This window comes from Engraulis encrasicolus, chromosome 22 (genome assembly GCF_034702125.1).
Source record: "Engraulis encrasicolus isolate BLACKSEA-1 chromosome 22, IST_EnEncr_1.0, whole genome shotgun sequence".
In the NCBI taxonomy this organism is placed as follows: Eukaryota; Metazoa; Chordata; class Actinopteri; order Clupeiformes; family Engraulidae; genus Engraulis; species Engraulis encrasicolus.
Genome location: NC_085878.1, coordinates 1,166,964 through 1,177,366, shown reverse-complemented (window position 1 = coordinate 1,177,366; position 10,403 = coordinate 1,166,964). Strand labels below are relative to the sequence as shown.

General features: G+C 49.6%; 1 protein-coding gene across 1 annotated transcript in view; it reads left to right on the top strand.

The window, feature by feature from the left end:
• dmxl2 (Dmx-like 2) overlaps positions 1-10,403 on the top strand; it is a 151,807-nt gene that overhangs the window by 107,291 nt on the left and 34,113 nt on the right. The gene's annotated exons all lie outside the window — the stretch shown is intronic.

Below are 10,403 nucleotides of genomic sequence, written 5' to 3'. Positions count from 1 at the left end.
GGAGAAGGCAGGCAAAAGCAAGCGAACAGGAGCGAAGCGAAGCGAAATGATTAAAGAAAGTTTAATGTTATGCAAATGAGGAGCGAATTCGCCTGCCGCGGCCCAATCAAATCAACAACATAACTGTTCCATTCCATTGATTTGCCGCGACGACCTGATGACGGTTGGATTTTGCCTCTCTTCGCTTCGCTTGCTTCGCCTCCTATGTGTCCCTACCGTTACACCATGTCAGGGCCCCGACACGTTACATAGAAAACACTGTAGCCTACCAGTGTCCCTTAGCACTGCACATTTACATCTCCCCCTGAGGCAGACGCTGTATGGGTGGCCCTCTGTCTGCCCCCTCTTGCCCCCTTCTTGTTTCTGAGTGCGTTACAATATGCGACCTTGCCTCCTCCACTTGTGCTTGTCTCCTCGTCCCGCCTCCTGGTCCCTCCTCCGTGGAGGAAACGATAAAGTTTCCCAGCTGTCGGCCTAGCCACAACAACTTTTGAGGGACTGTTTTTCCATGCACCATCTCGATTGCAAATGAGAAAAAGACTTTACAATTGAGCTCTTGCAACATATTGAAATATAATGCTGTTGTCAGTGATGTCATCATGACATATTACTTCCTGGTACGAGGAGACAAGCACAAGTGGAGGAGGCAAGGCCGCATATTGGAACGCACTCTCTGTGTTGCGATGAAGACAGCAGACTGTAGTGGAGGTTGTTATGTTATGCCCCTGTCTTCCCCTGAGGAGGTTGTTATGTTATGCCCCGCCCTTGTCTTCCCCTGAGGAGGTTGTTATGTTATGCCCCTGTCTTCCCCTGTGTAGTGGAGGTTGTTATGTTACGCCCCTGTCCTCCCCTGTGGAGGTTGTTATGTTACGCCCCTGGAGGTTGTTGTGTTATGACCCTGTCTTCCCCTGTGTGCTGTGGCCATATACACCAATGTGAACGAAGCCCTGTGATGAAGCTTTAGTTTAGTTTAGTTTAGTTGAGTTTAGTTTAGTTTAGTTCAGTTTTGTTTGATAGGGAATAGGGATGTAACGATATAAGTAACACAGAATTGTTTTACTTGATAGGGATGAATAGCATGTAGTGTAGGTTGTATAACAAACAGCAAACATCATACTGTAGCATTTGTAGCCAAAAGCTCATTTCCCGTCTCTAGAAGGGCTTGAGCTTTTCCCCAGTGTGTTTTGTTTTTTCCAAGAGCCAGTGCCTCAGTCTGCCCAGGCCCGCGCCAGGTCATCTGCTCCTGAAGCAGACGTCTGTGGGCTCCCCTCTCTTCCCTGGTCCCTGCGTGCTGTGTGTGTGCCTGTACTGTCTACATTCCTGTGAATGGAAGTTTATCCCAGTATATTTGCACTAAAGCCTCGTTCACACACGTCGCTGCTAGTTACTCGCTCAGCGAATGAAGTCGATAGAATATCTATGTGTTTCAGCGAGAAGAGGAGGCGAGTAGGTGAGGAGCGTACAAGCGATGCGATGTGGGCAGATCCCGAGTTGAAAATATGTTAACTTCAAGCGAGGCGAGTAAGCGAGTAACCAATTGGAATGCAGAGTTCGGTACTTCTCGCCTGTGCATTGGCAGTTAAAGCCGCGAGAACGTTTAGCGAACGTTCCATGAGGGAGTGGCGAGTAGGTGAGGGAGCGAGCGAGAAGCTAGTAACTAGCAGCGACGTGTGTGAACGTAGCTTAGGAGCCAGTCTCTCAGTGCCCTTCATCCTTCATTCCAAAGCAGCTGTCTTTAGGGCATCCTCCGTACAGCCTCCAGCCCTTTCCCCTGCCCCGGGCTCGGCCACAACAACCCCAGTGCCTCCCCCAGCTACGACCCCTGCCCATGCCCCTGACTCTGGTTCTGGTTCAGCCCCCGACCCAAACCCAAGCGCAACCCCCACCCCCACCCCTCCCCCTGCGGTGTCTGCTGCTGGCCCCCAGGGCGGCGCTGCTGAGGGCCATATGGCAGCCCAGGCTCCTGCGGCTCCAGCTGGCTGTGAGTACACTACAGGCTGGAGGTGGTGGTCCTCTAGTCTCTCCTCTCCGCCCACCCCCCTGTCTCTCCTCTCCTCTCCTCTCCGCCCTCCTGTGAGTACAGTACAGGCTGGAGGTGGTCCTCTAGTCTCTCTATCCCCCACCCCCGTCTCTCCTCTCTCTACCTCCCTCCCCCCCTGTCTCTCCTCTCCTCTCCTCTCCGCCCTCCTGTGAGTACAGTACAGGCTGGAGGTGGTGCTGTGCTGTGATTGGTTTGCAGTGCTGTGCTGTGATTGGTTTGGTGTGCTGTGTGCAGGGCCGCTGACAGCTTTGGCTGGGCCCGGGACAAAGACATCTGAAAGGGCCCCAAACCCAATACAAACAATGTAATGAGGATCCAATTCTGGACCCCCCTCTCTCCCTGGGCCTGAGACAAGAGACCCCTTTGTGTGTGTGTGTGTCCCCTGGCTTCCCTGGCTGTGTGACATACTTTAGATTCTGCTGTGATTCTGTATGTAGACACATGGAAAGTTGAATGAATAAATAAATAGGATAATATATACGTAGTCATTCTGTGAATACTGTATGCGGCGAGATACAATTGGATGGATCCTATGAATCAGGATACCTATTCCAATTTCAGCTGTCAAAAACTGCAATACTGCAGCTCATGTGCATTGTGTGGTTATTGTTTTCCATGCTTTTTTCATATTTAGTGTGTGTATTTGGATTTAATATCTGCATGATGTCAATATTTTTGTGTGTATTTGTATGTGTGTGTGTGTGTGTGTGTGTGTGTGTGTGTGTGTGTGTGTGTGTGTGTGTGTGTGTGTGTGTGTGTGTGTGTGTGTGTGTGTGTGTGTGTGTGTGTGTGTGTGTGTGTGTGTGTGTGTGTGCGCGACTGTGTGCACATGCGTGCGTATATGCGTGCATGTGTGTATATACGTATTTGGGTGTTTGCAATGCATAACACCTGCAAGTCTAATAACAGTGTGTGTGCCTTACACTACACCTGCATGTTCCATCTCTGTGTGTGACAGTAACATTGCATCCTCATTTGTCATGTCATCGTTTGTCAATCACACAGCTGACAAGTCCGCTGTCAAAGGAGAGCTGCCGCACTCGGACAGTAAATCAGGTATACACCCCCACATCCCCACACCCCGCACCCCACCCCCTGCCTCCCCTCATCCACCCAACAACTGCACCACCACCTTCACCCACACTGTAAAACATTGCCGCCAGTTAAACGTAAAAGTACAGTAAGTTGCCCTGCTGCCTTAAGTTTGTAAGTTAGCTCAACTTGAAAAAGCCTCGACTTGAGTTAAATTCCAAACTTAAGGCAGCAGGGAAACTTACTTTTTTACGTTTAACCGGCTTGCAATGTTTTCCAGTGCACACGTTCTCACCTTACCCCCCCTCACACCCTTATCTTCAGCCCTCCCTGTGCTCGTGCTAGAAACTCCGGTAGCCGAGAGAAAATAAAAATAAGAAAGGAAAAGAAAGAGCAGAGTCGCTAGACAGATAGACAGGCTCTCCCTCTTTAGCTTCCTAATTGAAGAGAGCCGTCCCGTCTGCACCAGATAAGCCATCCATTGCACGTGGCACACGTCGCCTCAGTTGGGCCCTCTGCTCGGAGAAGAAGATCATCATTGATCACCGCAGCAGGGCCACTCTGCTCCGGCGTTGGCTGCGGCCGGGTGCCGTTAAAGACTATAGAGATCACGTCCTCCCATCCAGACTGCAGGAGAGATGAATGGAGTCGTCAGCGGAGTAATAATCGCATGTGTCATGATGTGTAATGGAAGGCGCTAATTAGCTTCTGTGATGACGAGGTACTGTAGTGGTGTGCTCTGTCTCTCAGGGACAAGGTCAGCTAACGGCAGTTTGTCATTACCTTACTGCCGTAGTCTCTTAACTGTGACGGGGGAAAGTTGTGTGCACTGCACTGCACGGCAACCCATTAACGTGAAAGGGACACTGTGTGAGATGTTCTTCCATCAGATACGCACTTTCTCTCCTGTCTCATGCACAGTGTCATGCCACACATGGGCCCGCAGATGCGACTAATCGTATTACCCAGTTTTTGCATGAGAATAGCTGAAACACTCATCTCATCTCATGATCGCGCCTCAAGCCACCCCTACCGTTCATTATGACCCCTGGAAAACTATCTGCCACATCGTTCCCTATCCCATGAAAAATGGGGCTCGATGTCACATTCTCCAGGTGGTAGTCCGCCCACCTTCGTCGCACCCCTCTTCTACACAAAAATAACCCATTCCTTCTACCGCTGTCTCACACGAACAAACGACACCTCCATCCGCTATCCACCTAGGCCTCCCCGTCTTCACAGTACGAACACCAATCGAATTTGTTTATTATCCCCTTATGCTCAACCTTTTTCATGTAATGAACAAGATCCAAATTTGGCCAATGAGCCAGCCCCCCCAGTGATCACAAAACCATCGACATAGCCCACGCAATATACTCGTCGCGCACCCCAGTACCATTTTTTGCCCACCACCTCTCTTCCCTGACACCCCAGCTGTACTCCAACTTCGTTAACTGACCAATAATATATAATAAACGATGCAAACACCTACGATAAGAGCTCACCTCGAATGTTGTCACTCCCATACTCAATGACTGCACTCACACCTTAAGACTTCATTGCGGCACATCAAGTGGAGCTAGCCGTCAGGATCAGGTTTCCCTCCCCCACGCACTACAGCCCACTCCGGCAACCCATCAAAAGCTTCTGTACATCCGCCCCTAATTAGACTAAAGTCCGTCCGCCAGTCCCCTTTCAATGAGAGCTCCAGGCTCACCCCCCGGTCTAATGTTCGGCCACGATGATTATACCGCGAGACTGTGACCCAGAACTGAATGCCGACAAACAAACACCTCACCCTATCGTTAATGAAGAATATACTCTTAGTACCCCTGTGTAATCCACACTCCTCCTCCCCCATTCACCGAGTAGAATTTGCGACGACCAGCTATCTTGTGACTACCACCCACGAGAACCATTAAATATCTACCTCCAACTCCCTAACAAATAGATCCAAACTTTTCAACTCCCATTCCAAAAAGCCACCATACACCTGTCCTATGTACCAACTAGAACACTGAGAGACCCTCTAAGCGGCGTAAATCCTCAAACGCACATCACAAAGTGCCTTCACAGCACACTGTATTCATGTATACAACACCCCCCACCACCGAGAATAAAACAAAAACATATTCGCTTAGAATGGTCCGATCAACATAATTATATTACTAGTGCCTCCAATCGCTCTCCTGACCTCATATGATGATAATATCAAACACCACACCTTGACAACCACGCTCCTACCATACAAAGTGAATTCAGCTGACATACCAATGCCAGAGAGTCCCTATTGTTCATCCTGTGAAACTAGCCATCTTCCTAGCTTTATAACACAGACTACACCAAAGTGACAAATGAGACTGAGAAACACACAAACCCTCTGTCGCGCGTCCTGATACCTAGTTTCATGCTGTCTCTCTGCGTCTGGTTGTATGCTGTGCACCGACAGACCACTCATGTCGCAAATCCGGATGCTACAACATCGGTATCCCGAAGCCCCGTCCTCGTACTCAGACAAACACGGAGAGAATCTGCCCCCCCACCACAAACACCCCCCCACAGAGATCCGCTCCATACTGTACCTACTCATTACAAGAATGCCCAAGGCCCCGAATACTCTACCACACTCCACGCTTATCTCTACACACTCACACAATTCTCTCTCGAATTCCCCGCTTCGCATTCTCACCACTCACGATTGCGCGGTCCCCATGCATAACCTAACCGTCTCTGCTCTTCGCATCTAACATACATCCTCGCGCTCCTACGCGCATTCCCATCTGACATTCCCCATGATAACTACTCCTACGCCTAGCGCTAGATACGTCTCATCTAGCACTACGCCCATCGCCGCCAATCTAGAGCTCTATCCGTGGAGTCAACCCTATCAATGCACCATATGCCATCCCAGACTCACCGACTATCCGGCTCACCACTGCATCACACCCTTGTGTCCTAGCATGGGTGAGTCTCTGATCACAAACTCTCTCATGCTTGTCCCGTCCCCCTCTGTAATCTGCTCATACGAAATCAACTGTTCCCCTCCCTCTGCTCCAATATAGTGCCTACCCGCTCGAAGCAGAGAAATAGAGCATCTCATCCTATGGGGCAGTGCCCAAGTCAAAAGACTGTGGTGACAGTTCCCATCTTGCTCTCTCGCCCGGCCATGCCAGACCTCACGTGTTAGTACGTACTGTGTGACTGTCGCCCAGTTGATATACAGTTTCGTATAGCTCGCCCTTTGAAGATCCCCACTCTCCTGCGCTCAACGCCCTGTCCCTATAGGAACCAGTATGCCCCCCGAACAAAGTTGTCCCACACTCATACGACACATCACACACCGTTCAGACAACCCCCCCCGCGCTCTTCCAATCATGCCTAGCTTCAGTTCAATGCGCATCACGCTACTCACACTCTAGCCTCACACTCACCTAGCAGTCGCTCCTACGTCCGATGTTTAATCATATGTCCAGAGCTTTCGAATTGTCCCGCCGTGCCCTCATGACTACTCAAACCGCAACGCGATTTAGATACGCTCTCTGAACTTCAACAACTCTCCACGTGTACCACGGTATTTGTCATATGAACATGTCGTATCTAGATCATCTAGACCATCCACTGAAGAACACGTGTACATACCCCGCCCCCCCGCCCCCTCCCCACCACACCCACCTCGCCCAAACATACCCATGTTTCTATTCGAACCCCTGTCGCCAGTCAATGATGCTCTACCGAAACAATCCGAACTGCCCCACACCATCAACATAGAGTATATCAGAAATACGAAAGTGGCTACAATAAATATACTCAGAATGACTGTCACACTCCCAATACAACATCAGCTGCTCTTCCTCCCGAATTGCGCCCCCCCCCACCTCCACCCAATCCTAAAATACCCTCCCGCACCCCCCCACCGGCTAGTAGTCATCCCCATGGTGATCGTCGTAATAGAATCCAGTATGTCAAGACCTCTTCCCTACCCTTATGCTGTCATCACGCAAGTGCACAAGGAACACACACTAGCCCCCCTACTACCCTGCTGTGCTGTGCCTATGTCTCCCCGCGTCCGTTTCCAATATTGTGTTCCTTTTAGTGTAGTATCCGTCTTTCTGTGTTGCTTCACCCCCCCAGTAAGTTGATAAAAATTATCTATAGACGACACCTGTCCCCTACGCATATCGGACCATAAGCGTCTACTTTACGTAGACAATCCCCACCACGTCCGAAATTCCAGCCATACGTAAGTAGAGCCTCGTTGACCATGTTATGTATCCAATAGACACTACCTTATCATCGACCAACTAAGTCAGCCTTCTTGTCCCGTCCCACCTCTTAAGAGCACGGTTGGAATTATCAAATTAGAAATGCCGTGAATACTCATCATTACCGCCCGTACGTACCCTCATACCACAACATAGTACATGTCTGTTTGCCTACCTACCACTCAGCGGCTCCTGTGCACTCCTACTACCTCCTTCTGTTTCTTCTCTCCCCTTTACACTCTTTGTGTTCGATTCTCGTTTCTAATGAATACACTCGCTCAGACCAGTGATACTATAGTGCAATATACCTAACCTCAAACAGCTCCGCCAACCAGCTATGTTACGAATTGTAATATGATGATAGTTCCCTGTTTTACCGAGTATGCCGTCCACAATACTATCTTCTCTCCTCCCGGAGTCTGGGAGTAGTTGTATGGTCCCTAGCATCACTTGCTTCTATTCACGAGATGAATCAAGAAAGTAATTGAATCCGATACTCATCCCTTGCTGATACCCTTGCCCTAGATCCTGCTCTCTGCAGATAGTACTCTCATACCCTCGACGTACCTCGCCTCACCCCTGCTCCTTATACATCCAACCCTCTGAGTGTTGCCCACCATTGTACTCCTGCTAAAACTATCGACCGTACGATAAGAGCGGCCCCGCCTCGTTGCCGTGTCCGCCCCGTCTGTGTTCCCGTGTCCCACTCGTCTCACTGCCGAGACCCCCCATGTATCCATATACCTCTACTGCAAGATCCGCTCTCTGTTCCTCGCCTTCTCCTATCCCATGTCAACGTCGCCAATTCCCCCCTTCCACCACCAATCTCCCTTCCCTCATATCCCACCTCCCCCAACCCCTCCAACCTCCATACAACTCCTTATCCAAATTCTAATCAACAATACGTCAGTGTCTCCTCACTGTACTCACTTGCCCTCACACTGTGTCACTGTGCTTGTTACTCGTTCGCGCTCGTATCGTCTATCCCAAAGTGCCGTCCTATCCTGAGCAAAACCACTAAAGACCACTTAGACACTACATGAAAGATCCTTCTCCGTCCTTACCCATATACCTATTAGCTCCTCACATCTGTATAGATCTTCCTGTGCTAAATCGACCGAACGCCTCGCGTTCCCGTAATAAGTCCCTCGCTCACGCAGCCCACCCAAGCACTCACGCAGACCACACTGTTACAGACAGCTGACTGCAAGATCCTCTCTAACCCACGTTTCTACCCCTATCGTACATCTTTCAACGCACTGAGAGAAGTAACTGAAAATATCCCGTATCTATATGCCCCAGACCACCCTGAGCCACTTGTCACCATATACACACCCTAAACAGTTGACCCCACATGAATATAACATGCCACCCTGCAGCTCCTGCTCCCTGAGCTACCTCCAGCGATCCACTAGCACACACCACACTCACATACCGCCCACAAAAACAGAGCATACCGAGAACAAAGAATACAGACCTGTTTATAGTATGTGCACCCATCCACATACGTCCTCTCGTCATTAGGTCCACGCCTCTTTCTAGTCACACCCATATATCAAAATATGTCCCTGTCCTTCTGCACTAGAACACTCAACACTGGTGACAACTACGCTCCAACAAGACCCGCTACTACGCCCTAGAGCCTGGTAGAAATATGCCACATACTATATATATAAGAAAATCCCCGCAAATACTAAATCCCAAACAATTCACACCCACCAGCTCTCTCGCCCCCAAATCCCCATGTAAATACGTGATATATGACGTATCAAAGTCATTCTCGCCTCACAATTGCGACTATAACTCCTATACTCACTAGCACTCACTATAACGGAGTTTAACCAGTCAAATTCTCAGTAAGATCTTTCCACGTACCGCAACAATTCGTATGCTCAGACAACAATTAGCCCTCTAGTGCGACGCCGCCCACCCATCGCTCTCATCCCCCCCCCCCCCCCTCCCGCTCTTACATATATACTCACTGTCAGCAGATATACCATAAATCTTTTCCCGGACGCCCACATTGTTTACCTGCCCCCCCAACAGAGGTTCTAAACCTCAATTCCTATTTCGTGTCACTTCCTCAAGATCCTACCTCCTTCTATGTCTTCAAGAAAAGAGTGACCCATCGCCTTTCATCGTCCACACTCTCCATAGAGCCCGCTGTGTGTTCCTTCCTTTTTCTTTTCTGGTTGCTTGTGTTTCTGTTAGTTCCCCCCCCCCCCCCCCCCCCCCCCCCCCCCCCCATATTGATTTTTGGGTTGTTTCATTAGTCCGTTATTAAGCACTGTGTGGCAACGGCCGCGATGTTGACATGCTTTCAGACGCGGTAGTCAGAACCCTGATACATGGCCAAATAGCCACTAAATTGCATGTCCTGATCCGGTTTAGGCATGTTATGCTAACGTTACTAATTGGCGATCTTGAGAGACGTCGTGTGTGACGTGGAACCTCTTATGAAAAACGAGCTCTTGACTTTAGTGATAATGCCGCCTACACACGTCACATGAATAGTTTCTATACTGCTCATCGATTCCCCTCACCTCTACCCAATCCCCTGAACACACCAGAACCGCTACAATCAACCCACCCCGCACCCTAAAACCACAGAAACACACCCTGCATACCCAACTCACCACCACCCCACATCATCCGCCCCATCTGGATACAGTGTCCCCCTCCCCCCCCTCCCATCTTCCCTCCTCGGTTACCTTGACCCCCCTCTCCCCTGTCTTTATCATTATGGTTTGAGGGTGTTTGTCTGGCCAAGGCACAGGACAACTTCACATCGTCAATGAATGGATGGAGGGAGACATGTAATGTGCAATCCTGAGTGCAAACGTCCTTCCCTCCACCACTACACTGATGGGTGGGCCATTGTTGGATTTCCCAACATGACAATAATACACAACATACAGTCAAAGCAACGAAGGAATGGCTCAATAAGAAGCATATTAAAGTCGTGAAGTGGCCTAGACAGTCTCCAAATATTAACCCTATAGTAATTCTATGGAGAGAACTGAACCTCCCATTTGCCAAGCTACAACCACAAACTATTAATGTTTTAG